The sequence below is a fragment of the Schistocerca nitens genome, chromosome 3 (genome assembly GCF_023898315.1).
Source record: "Schistocerca nitens isolate TAMUIC-IGC-003100 chromosome 3, iqSchNite1.1, whole genome shotgun sequence".
In the NCBI taxonomy this organism is placed as follows: Eukaryota; Metazoa; Arthropoda; class Insecta; order Orthoptera; family Acrididae; genus Schistocerca; species Schistocerca nitens.
Window position 1 is genome coordinate 615,067,672 of NC_064616.1, and position 12,087 is coordinate 615,079,758.

Sequence of the window (12,087 nt, forward strand, 5' to 3'; positions counted from 1 at the left end):
CAAATCCTGCCTCGGGCATGGATGTTTGTGATGTCCTTAGGTTAGTTAGGTTTAATTAGTTCTAAGTTGTAGGGGACTGATGACCTCAGCAGTTGAGTCCCATAGTGCTCAGAGCCATTTGAACCATCAACTGATACGTGGGAGTACAACGATGCTGACGCACCAGTTTTCACGTTCATAACGAGCGCTTCAACAAGTCGGTTACATCGAATTTACGTATCGAACAATATGAACTACCGAATTTTGCAGTGAAAAGTGTTGGCCCAACAGATTACCGATCATGCTGCATATATCTGTGCACTCAACATGAAAAGGCAAGAAACCTACCGAGCAAGAGGTTATTGGAAATTAGACGTCATGCACCAGTATGATGCTGAAAAAACATGGGTATAAAGTAAAAGGAGTTTTTTTATCGCATAACCCTGCTTTCAGCTGGTGGCATTCTTGTGCCCAACCCAAACTGAGAAAAATGGTAATTGAATGTTCCAGGGAAAAATCATTTTGATTCGGGAAATAATATGAATTTTACTTACAATGTTTGAGGAACCTATACAAACTAAACGTATTAGTAATTGACAATTATGTTAAGATAAAGAAGATGAAATGCAAAAATTTGTCCCTGTAGGGAAAGCAGTTAAAAGAAAATCAGATTAGGGAATTCCGTTACCTGCAAAGAAACACCGATTTTCCACATTATTCGCGAAAAGAAGAGAGGACAAAGGATAATATTCACTGAAATTAAGGAAAATGATGGCACCATTCTCACTACACAGAATGGTGTCAAAAAGAGAATTTATGACCATTTTGCGGACTTCACTTCAGGCAACGCAGTTAATTTTGAGGCATAAGACCATCTGTTACAAAATGTTCCAAGAAAACTTAGCACTGCGGCGTATCCCAGTCTCATAGCTGAGATCGACGATCAGGAAACGGCTGTAGCGCAAAGTCCCAGAAACAAATCACCGGATGCAACTGAAATTCAAATTATTGTTTATCTATAAAGAAGTAATGGATTTGGATGCCGAAATCTTAGAGGAACTCCTTGTGGGAATTGAATAACTTAACCCGAAAAAATCACGTTGTGTGTCAGTCGGAAACCTCAGACTAATTACACTGTTCAACGGTCATTACGAAATTCTGTCCCGCATTCTTGCGCACATGCTTAAGATGATAATGGATGAGGTAACCGGTTCGTACCAGACTAATGTGGGCAAGAACAGATCCAATTTCGATCTGTGTGCGAATATCGAGATATTATAGCGACGGTAAAGGTTTCTCTGTCTTAAATTCACTGCTACGACATTAGATTTCAACAAGGTATTCGACAGGGTCGCCCACCAGCACGTTCTCAAAACGATGCACGCTTCGAGCTTTCCACAACGTGATATATCCACCACAAAGTGATTTGCAGTCAGATGGACCAAATGAAGAAGATTACGCTCATTATGGACTTTTTTACGTTATAGTTTCAGGTTCTAGTTTCTGCTTCACGGAATTAAGATGTTTCTGTTTCTCTTCCAACACAACAGACAAGAGGGTTCTTTCTTGATTTAGTTGTAACGAATGTAAGAAGGAAGAATTCACTTTTCTTTAGAGAGCGGTGAGTTCATTTACATATTATTCATATGCAAAAAGTCAATACATATACTGAATTCAATTTTAATCCTGGAGGTGTGATTTTTTTATGGTGTATTTTTCATATTATACTTATAAGGTTTAAGCAAAAGAAGAATTCAGCTTCTTTTCAAATTCTGAGTGATACTGATGAAGAGGAACAACTCCTGGAAACGGAAATTAAAAAAAGAAATTAAGTTATATGCCAAATGAAGCCGGCGCCGATGAAGGCGAATGATGGCGCGTGGAAGGACGGGTTGCAGAAGAGGAAGGAGAGCAGTGCATATAAAATAAATTGTTCCACACTTGTCTTGTGATGCAAATTCTAATAGCGGTGCGGACCAGTGGTTTCTAGGTTGTTATTTACCGTTCATTTAATGCAGTATAGTAAACCTTTACACATTACGTCTTCTCACATGCTCAACTCAGTAAGTTGTGTTAGTGGTCATGAATGCCTGAAAATAAAAGATGACGTGCTCACTGACTGGCAATTCGCCTGCTCTGGTTCGATTCCCACTGCTACTTTTTTTACGTTTTCCTTCATTCCTCATAATATCAAGAGATGAATTATAAAATTTAAAGGTATTTAAACAGTTCAAATTATACACATAAAATTTATGCATTCAATTTAGTTCGATTACTATCGTTGTAAGTAAAAAGACAATAGCCCAGCACAATGGTAAAATTTAGCTCGAGCTTGTGTCGTCTATAAATAAACAGCGCTGATCAGCTCTGTCCCATTTCAGTCCGAGCATTGACTGGTGTATCAGTATGATACATCAGTTCCACTTTGGACTTTGGTAATGGCAATGAGACTGATGACCTCACTCTTTTGTTAGGTTTTGACGACTTGATTCTAAGCACCTCTCTTCCATGATCAAACATGCGATCCTCCATAGACAGTTTGCAGGAAGGTTATTGAGATCTGTATACAACAATGTGTGACTGAATTTCGTAATTCTCGACCAAAAGTTCCTGGGGTATTAGTCCAATTGCACAGAATCAGATACGTAAGTGATATTACTTCTTCTTCTTCTACAGCTGATTTTCCACTTTCATGCAATACTCATGATGATTTTTGTTATAGATGCCCTTAATGGGAACATAGCCGCAGATGTAAGTTCCAAATTGGACCATAAAGTAATGGAATATGCACATATTACCGCTAATTATAGGAAAGACGACGAGTGGTTAAAAATCTTTTATTGCCATCAGTGAACAACAAAATATCAGAAATTATTATTATTATTATTGACAGATGTATGCGTCTGTTGTGTGTGTGTGTGTGTGTGTGTGAGATACTTATCACTCTGGCTTTTTCTTCCTTTTTGTAAGAGTATCGGCGCCTTATGGAGGGGGCTTTCAACATCGCAGCTATACCCGAGTATGATTTAGTCATCATAAACCAGCTCAGGCTATGAAGCTCGTGATCTCAAGTACAGTGGTCACAGAGACTGTCCACACCCCCGTCACTGCGATTACCCCAGTCCTGGAGCGTATGTATGCCACGCTCACTTCAGAATCAACCGTACTGCCATCATCACGGCAACGTCCTGGGCCTAGTAGCAGCAGTCCTACAGAGTGCTCTGTTATGGATCATCTAGTAAATCACACGGCTGCATTGAACTACTCTGTAGTTTTTGGCACTATCAGCGAAAGGACCTTGTAATCACAATGATAACACTAGTGTTGGATATCAAGATCCTGCGTGCCAAACAGTGTTGGAGAGGGAGCTCCCTAAAGTCGTCAACAATCCATTGTGTCCTGCCATTCTGTGCAAATCACTTCTTCACTGTGAGCTGATGCCCCCCCCCCCTACCCTATACCTTCTACCCGGATTAGACAATAAATTAGTTCTGTGGAGTGAAGTATCGCTGGTGAGTCGACTGTAGAATGGTATAGTGTTATGGAAGTTTTATCGAGAGCAGGTGAAGCACTCAACTGTGTACTGCACCTTAATGTTTTCTTGCCTGTTTTTGATCAGGTTAATGGGTGGGGGGGGGGGGGGGGCGGGGGGTTGGGGAAGCAGTTTCCACCCTCTTCTAAAAAATATTGCCACTACACAGGTATGTACGTATTAATATGCAGAATATCAAAAAGGAGGATAAATATTGATCTGCATGGTCGCTTCTGGCTTGCGATAGTAAATACTCAAAAAACACAGTGAATAGAGGTACATGCAAATAACTAGCGTCTGTGGTCATTATAGCTTAAACGATATCTCATTACCTGTCAGAATCCAGGACATACCAAAATTCGAGAGGCAGAACCATGATTATTCAATCCACATTTATGGTCATCAGGAAGGTAAGAAAAGCAAGCCAGGAGATAATGACCAAGAGCTCACTGTGCAGAAAGAAGTAACTCAAAAGTCGCTACACTCCTCTACTTACCCAAAGTTGCAAGTCAGTGTCCAAAATACACAGATTTACTGCCATACTCCAAGGGTGAGGAGCATCACTATATCTGGATCAAAAACATCTTCCAGCTACTTTTCAACCACCTAAGTAAACATGAGCATAAACGGCATTTTTGCCAGATGCCTCAACTCTTTCACTAGGCAAGAGTATTTAGAAAGACATGTGATTAACTGTTCGAGATAGGAACCGATATATGCCTATCCAGGATAAAACGTTCTTACAGTTTAAGAGTGCCCACAGCCAGGAAAGCTGTAACTTCATTGTACACACTGACTCTGAGAGCATACTGTTTCCCGTGGTTCATCGTTAAGGTGATCCCACAGCCTCTCACATCACTTTCAATGAACGACATGTACCATAACCAGAGGCGTATCAAGTTGTATGCTCATGTGGCTTCAATCTCTATCATTTCGAATCATATGTCAGGGAATATTCTGCGACATGCTTGATCTCTGAGCTCGAAAAGCATGTTGAAGAGATATACTGCAACAACATTCCTATGACCAAATCGTAGCGCAATGATGCATTATACAAACAGCCAGTTGACTGTTATGTTGGTGGGGTGCCACTAGATAGAGATGCAGAGACTCCACGCAGAGACCACTGTTATCTAAAGGGGAAGTTCCACACTGCAGCTCACTATGTCTTCTTCTGTAGTGGTCAATCCAAGGATTGGTTTGCAACAGCTACAATGGCAGCTTGTCTCCATTCTCTGCATCTTTCAGCTTTTCTCTTCATTTCTTTATAGGTGTTACATCCCACATCTTTCACGATTTCATCCATGTACCTCAGCTGGGGTCTTCCTCTTGGTCTTTTTCCCTCGACATATCCCTCTATGATTGTGTTCAGGAGTCCTTTATGTCTTAATAGATGGCCTGTAAATTGTACTCATCTTTTAACAATGAAACTCCAGAAGCTTCTCTTCTCACCTGCTCTTTCCAGAACCACTTCGTTTGTGACCTTGTCGATACATTTTATTTTGAGCATGCGTCTATAGCACCAAATTTCAAAAGAATTTAGCTTCTGGTCTTCCTCTGTCCCGAGAGTCCATGTTTCACACCCATAGCATGCCACACTCCACACATATGATTTCAAAAATCTTTTCCTGATTTCAAGGCTGATGCTCTTAGATGTTAAGATGTTTTTCTTCTTGTTAAAAGCAGCCTTTGCTTGAGCAATTCTACTTCTCACTTCTGCCTTCCTCCTTCCATCCCTGGTAATATTACTGCCCAGATAAGTAAATTTATCAACTTGTTCAAGCAGTTCATTGCTTCCATGAACTTGGACTTTCGCTTGATCTTTTTTGTCGCATGCCATTACTTTTGTTTTTGCTTTATTAATTCTCGTATATTCTTCGCCCATAACTTTATCCATTGTATTCAGTAGGACTACAAGATATTCTTCACTTTCAGCTAGGACAGCTATATCATCACCATATCTTATCATATCTATTCGGTGACCATGAATTACTACACATGTCTGTGAATTTTCCCTTACTTTTTCAGCGCCTCTTCAATGTATAGGTTAAAGATAACAGGGGATAGTGCGCAACCTTGTCGGACACCTTGCCGTATCTGCACCTCTTCTTGTTTTTTCCGTCCAAGGATAACTGCTGTCTCGTTTTTATACAGGTTCTATATCATTTTTCTATCTTTATAGTCAATTCCTACTTTTTTGAGGACCTCAAACATCTTATCCTATTTAACATTATCAAAGGCTTTCTCTACATCTACGAAAGCTATGTGTGTTGTCAGGTTCTTAGCTAGTCGCTTCTCTGTTATTAGTTTTAGAGCAAATATTGCTTCTCTGGTTCCTCTATCTTTCCGGAATCAAAACTGGTCTTCGGATAGTGTAGCTTCGACTGTTTGTTCTATGTGTTTTAGGATACAAAATTGATGAGGCTTTCGTGGCCACTTGTTGACAAACTGCCTATTGGCTTCTGTCTCGGGTTCTTCGGCCGACGTTCATCTAATGATTTTTCTGACGTTTCGCCAGCACGAGTGGCTGGCATTGTCAAAGCTTCACCCTCCATTGCCGGTGGTGAACTGGAGCCGAGCTCGCGGGCGCAGACTATATGTACCTGGCGCGCCAACGTCCGAGGGCTTCTCCGCGGTCATTTCCGGTGCGGTTCTCCTCTTGCTTCCTGCGACGGTCGTTCGCTGCAGTACGGGAAGCCAGGATCCGTTGACCTTAAGGCTTTCCTCTTTCTTGTTCAAACTGTTCGCGTGTTTTTGTATTTCTACAGCTTCTCTGAACAAGCGCGTGTGATAGTGGTTCTCTACAGCCAGAACTTCCGTGTCGGCGAATTTTATTACGTGGTCGGTCTCATTCAGTGCGTGTTGTGCCACGGCCGATTTCTCCACCTGCCCCAACCTGCAATGTCGCTTATGCTCCTTGATCCTGGTGTTAATGGATCGTCCAGTCATCCCGACATAAACTTTTCCGCATGTGCATGGTATGCGGTATATTCCCGACATTGAAAGTGGGTCTCTTTTCTCCTTCGCCGATCTAAGACACTCTTTGATCTTCCTTGTCGGTTTGAAGATCGTCTTTACGCCATGTTTGCGCAATATACGGCCGATTCTGTCCGTCACTCTGGGAATGTATGGCAGAAAGGCCGTACCCGACATTTCTTTTTCTGGTTCCTTACTTCGCCGAGTGTTTGGCTCAGTTACACTTCTAATATAATTTGTGGAGTACCCATTGCTCCTCAGGACTGTTTCCAGGTGTTGCATTTCTCGTTTGAGGTGTTGCGGCCCACATATTCGTCCTGCTCTCGTTACGAGCGTACTAATCATGCCCCTTTTCTGGCTCGGGTGGTGGTTTGACAGTTTGTGCAGGTATCGGTCCGTGTGAGTCGGTTTTCGATACACGCTGTGTCCCAGGTTTTCGCCGTCCCTTGTGACCAGCACATCTAGAAATGGCAGTTTCTTGTCCTTTTCTACTTCCATGGTAAATGTTATGTTGGCATGGAGGCTGTTCAAGTGTCTTAGGAAGTCACCGAGCTGTTCTTCACCATGGCTCCACACCACGAAAGTATCATCGACGTACCTGTACCACACCTTAGGTTTGCAAGTGGCCGAGTCCAGTGCCTGTGCTTCGAATTGTTCCATGAAGAAGTTGGCCACCACTGGACTGAGAGGACTACCCATGGCGACGCCTTCCAGCTGTTCGTAGAAGTCGCCATTCCACGTGAAATAGCTCGTGGTGAGACATGCATGGAAGAGCTTTCTGATGTCTAGCGGGAAAATGGAACCGATGTGCTCCAGAGCGTCACTGAGTGGCACTTTCGTAAATAACGAAACAACATCAAAGCTGACCAGGATGTCGTTTGGTGCAAGTTTCAGTTTCTTCAGCTTCTCAATGAAATGTCCTGAGTCCTTAATGTATGTGTCGGTCTTCCCCACGTGTGGTTGGAGCAGAGAGGCCAAGTGTTTTGCCAGCTTATATGTCGGTGATCCAGGAGCGCTAACGATCGGTCTCAGTGGAACGTTGTTCTTATGGATCTTGGGTAATCCATACAGCCGAGGTGGTAGGGCTTCTGTGTTGCGCAGGTTTCTTTGTATGTCCGCCGGCAGAGAAGACGCCTTGATCAATCGATTCGTATTCCGTGTGATACGTTGCGTCGGATCTGCGCTTAGTTTTCGGTACGTCGTCGGATCTAATAGGTCTCGGATCTTTTGCTCATAATCTTCGGTCTTCATTACGACGGTCGCATTCCCCTTATCGGCAGGCAGTACCAATATACTCATGTCGGCGTTGAGATTCTTAATGGCTTGTACCTCTTCTTTCTTCAGGTTGCAAGCTGGCGGTTTTGCTCGGCACAGTATCCTGGCTGTTTCCGTGCGTATTTCCTCTGCCCTTTCACAAGGAAGGGCACGAATGGCTGCTTCGGTGTTGGCAATGATGTCCTCCATAGGTATGGTTCTCGGGATGATAGCGAAATTCCCTCCTTTTTGAAGAACAGACACTTCCGCTTCGGTCAATTGTCGTTCAGTGAGGTTGACCACTGTGTGTGACATGTCGGGAGTCGCCTTGTCGGTCTGCTTCCGGCATCTTTCAAACTTTTTCTTCTGTCGCTCGGTGCAGCGCTCGAGTTCGTTCTGCATGCTCCTGTGAGTGATGCTGTCGATCTTGTCCCAGTCGTCTCGATGCATTCTGCTACTTAGTTGATAGAAAATGTCCAGAAGTTCCTGATCCGTTCTTGCCAAGTCTCTCCGTGTTGTATGTATTCGCTCACGAAGAAAAGCTCGTTCCATTCTGTCGTAGATACGATGTGTTTGGGCGGTGGTGAATAGGCGCTTGCATCTCAAGAACTTCGGTGTAGCACATTCATCTCGGCACCGTGACAGAAAGGCGAGAGAGGACATCAGTCGCGCTTTCTTCTTCCGTCGTTGGTCAAGGCGTCGGTACAATCTGCAAATCTCCTCCCCGTAGAGGCGTAATACAAAATTGATGAGGCTTTCGTGGCCACTTGTTGACAAACTGCCTATTGGCTTCTGTGTCGGGTTCTTCGGCCGACGTTCATCTAATGATTTTTCTGACGTTTCGCCAGCACGAGTGGCTGGCATTGTCAAAGCTTCACCCTCCATTGCCGGTGGTGAACTGGAGCCGAGCTCGCGGGCGCAGACTATATGTACCTGGCGCGCCAACGTCCGAGGGCTTCTCCGCGGTCATTTCCGGTGCGGTTCTCCTCTTGCTACCTGCGACGGTCGTTCGCTGCAGTACGGGAAGCCAGGATCCGTTGACCTTAAGGCTTTCCTCTTTCTTGTTCAAACTGTTCGCGTGTTTTTGTATTTCTACAGCTTCTCTGAACAAGCGCGTGTGATAGTGGTTCTCTACAGCCAGAACTTCCGTGTCGGCGAATTTTATTACGTGGTCGGTCTCATTCAGTGCGTGTTCTGCCACGGCCGATTTCTCCACCTGCCCCAACCTGCAATGTCGCTTATGCTCCTTGATCCTGGTGTTAATGGATCGTCCAGTCATCCCGACATAAACTTTTCCGCATGTGCATGGTATGCGGTATATTCCCGACATTGAAAGTGGGTCTCTTTTCTCCTTCGCCGATCTAAGACACTCTTTGATCTTCCTTGTCGGTTTGAAGATCGTCTTTACGCCATGTTTGCGCAATATACGGCCGATTCTGTCCGTCACTCTGGGAATGTATGGCAGAAAGGCCGTACCCGACATTTCTTTTTCTGGTTCCTTACTTCGCCGAGTGTTTGGCTCAGTTACACTTCTAATATAATTTGTGGAGTACCCATTGCTCCTCAGGACTGTTTCCAGGTGTTGCATTTCTCGTTTGAGGTGTTGCGGCTCACATATTCGTCCTGCTCTCGTTACGAGCGTACTAATCATGCCCCTTTTCTGGCTCGGGTGGTGGTTTGACAGTTTGTGCAGGTATCGGTCCGTGTGAGTCGGTTTTCGATACACGCTGTGTCCCAGGTTTTCGCCGTCCCTTGTGACCAGCACATCTAGAAATGGCAGTTTCTTGTCCTTTTCTACTTCCATGGTAAATGTTATGTTGGCATGGAGGCTGTTCAAGTGTCTTAGGAAGTCACCGAGCTGTTCTTCACCATGGCTCCACACCACGAAAGTATCATCGACGTACCTGTACCACACCTTAGGTTTGCAAGTGGCCGAGTCCAGTGCCTGTGCTTCGAATTGTTCCATGAAGAAGTTGGCCACCACTGGACTGAGAGGACTACCCATGGCGACGCCTTCCAGCTGTTCGTAGAAGTCGCCATTCCACGTGAAATAGCTCGTGGTGAGACATGCATGGAAGAGCTTTCTGATGTCTAGCGGGAAAATGGAACCGATGTGCTCCAGAGCGTCACTGAGTGGCACTTTCGTAAATAACGAAACAACATCAAAGCTGACCAGGATGTCGTTTGGTGCAAGTTTCAGTTTCTTCAGCTTCTCAATGAAATGTCCTGAGTCCTTAATGTATGTGTCGGTCTTCCCCACGTGTGGTTGGAGCAGAGAGGCCAAGTGTTTTGCCAGCTTATATGTCGGTGATCCAGGAGCGCTAACGATCGGTCTCAGTGGAACGTTGTTCTTATGGATCTTGGGTAATCCATACAGCCGAGGTGGTAGGGCTTCTGTGTTGCGCAGGTTTCTCTGTATGTCCGCCGGCAGAGAAGACGCCTTGATCAATCGATTCGTATTCCGTGTGATACGTTGCGTCGGATCTGCGCTTAGTTTTCGGTACGTCGTCGGATCTAATAGGTCTCGGATCTTTTGCTCATAATCTTCGGTCTTCATTACGACGGTCGCATTCCCCTTATCGGCAGGCAGTACCAATATACTCATGTCGGCGTTGAGATTCTTAATGGCTTGTACCTCTTCTTTCTTCAGGTTGCAAGCTGGCGGTTTTGCTCGGCGCAGTATCCTGGCTGTTTCCGTGCGTATTTCCTCTGCCCTTTCACAAGGAAGGGCACGAATGGCTGCTTCGGTGTTGGCAATGATGTCCTCCATAGGTATGGTTCTCGGGATGATAGCGAAATTCCCTCCTTTTTGAAGAACAGACACTTCCGCTTCGGTCAATTGTCGTTCAGTGAGGTTGACCACTGTGTGTGACATGTCGGGAGTCGCCTTGTCGGTCTGCTTCCGGCATCTTTCAAACTTTTTCTTCTGTCGCTCGGTGCAGCGCTCGAGTTCGTTCTGCATGCTCCTGTGAGTGATGCTGTCGATCATGTCCCAGTCGTCTCGATGCATTCTGCTACTTAGTTGATAGAAAATGTCCAGAAGTTCCTGATCCGTTCTTGCCAAGTCTCTCCGTGTTGTATGTATTCGCTCACGAAGAAAAGCTCGTTCCATTCTGTCGTAGATACGATGTGTTTGGGCGGTGGTGAATAGGCGCTTGCATCTCAAGAACTTCGGTGTAGCACATTCATCTCGGCACCGTGACAGAAAGGCGAGAGAGGACATCAGTCGCGCTTTCTTCTTCCGTCGTTGGTCAAGGCGTCGGTACAATCTGCAAATCTCCTCCCCGTAGAGGCGTAATACAAAATTGATGAGGCTTTCGTGGCCACTTGTTGACAAACTGCCTATTGGCTTCTGTGTCGGGTTCTTCGGCCGACGTTCATCTAATGATTTTTCTGACGTTTCGCCAGCACGAGTGGCTGGCATTGTCAAAGCTTCACCCTCCATTGCCGGTGGTGAACTGGAGCCGAGCTCGCGGGCGCAGACTATATGTACCTGGCGCGCCAACGTCCGAGGGCTTCTCCGCGGTCATTTCCGGTGCGGTTCTCCTCTTGCTACCTGCGACGGTCGTTCGCTGCAGTACGGGAAGCCAGGATCCGTTGACCTTAAGGCTTTCCTATTTCTTGTTCAAACTGTTCGCGTGTTTTTGTATTTCTACAGCTTCTCTGAACAAGCGCGTGTGATAGTGGTTCTCTACAGCCAGAACTTCCGTGTCGGCGAATTTTATTACGTGGTCGGTCTCATTCAGTGCGTGTTCTGCCACGGCCGATTTCTCCACCTGCCCCAACCTGCAATGTCGCTTATGCTCCTTGATCCTGGTGTTAATGGATCGTCCAGTCATCCCGACATAAACTTTTCCGCATGTGCATGGTATGCGGTATATTCCCGACATTGAAAGTGGGTCTCTTTTCTCCTTCGCCGATCTAAGACACTCTTTGATCTTCCTTGTCGGTTAGAAGATCGTCTTTACGCCATGTTTGCGCAATATACGGCCGATTCTGTCCGTCACTCTGGGAATGTATGGCAGAAAGGCCGTACCCGACATTTCTTTTTCTGGTTCCTTACTTCGCCGAGTGTTTGGCTCAGTTACACTTCTAATATAATTTGTGGAGTACCCATTGCTCCTCAGGACTGTTTCCAGGTGTTGCATTTCTCGGTTGATGTGTTGCGGCTCACATATTCGTCCTGCTCTCGTTACGAGCGTACTAATCATGCCCCTTTTCTGGCTCGGGTGGTGGTTTGACAGTTTGTGCAGGTATCGGTCCGTGTGAGTCGGTTTTCGATACACGCTGTGTCCCAGGTTTTCGCCGTCCCTTGTGACCAGCACATCTAGAAATGGCAGTTTCTT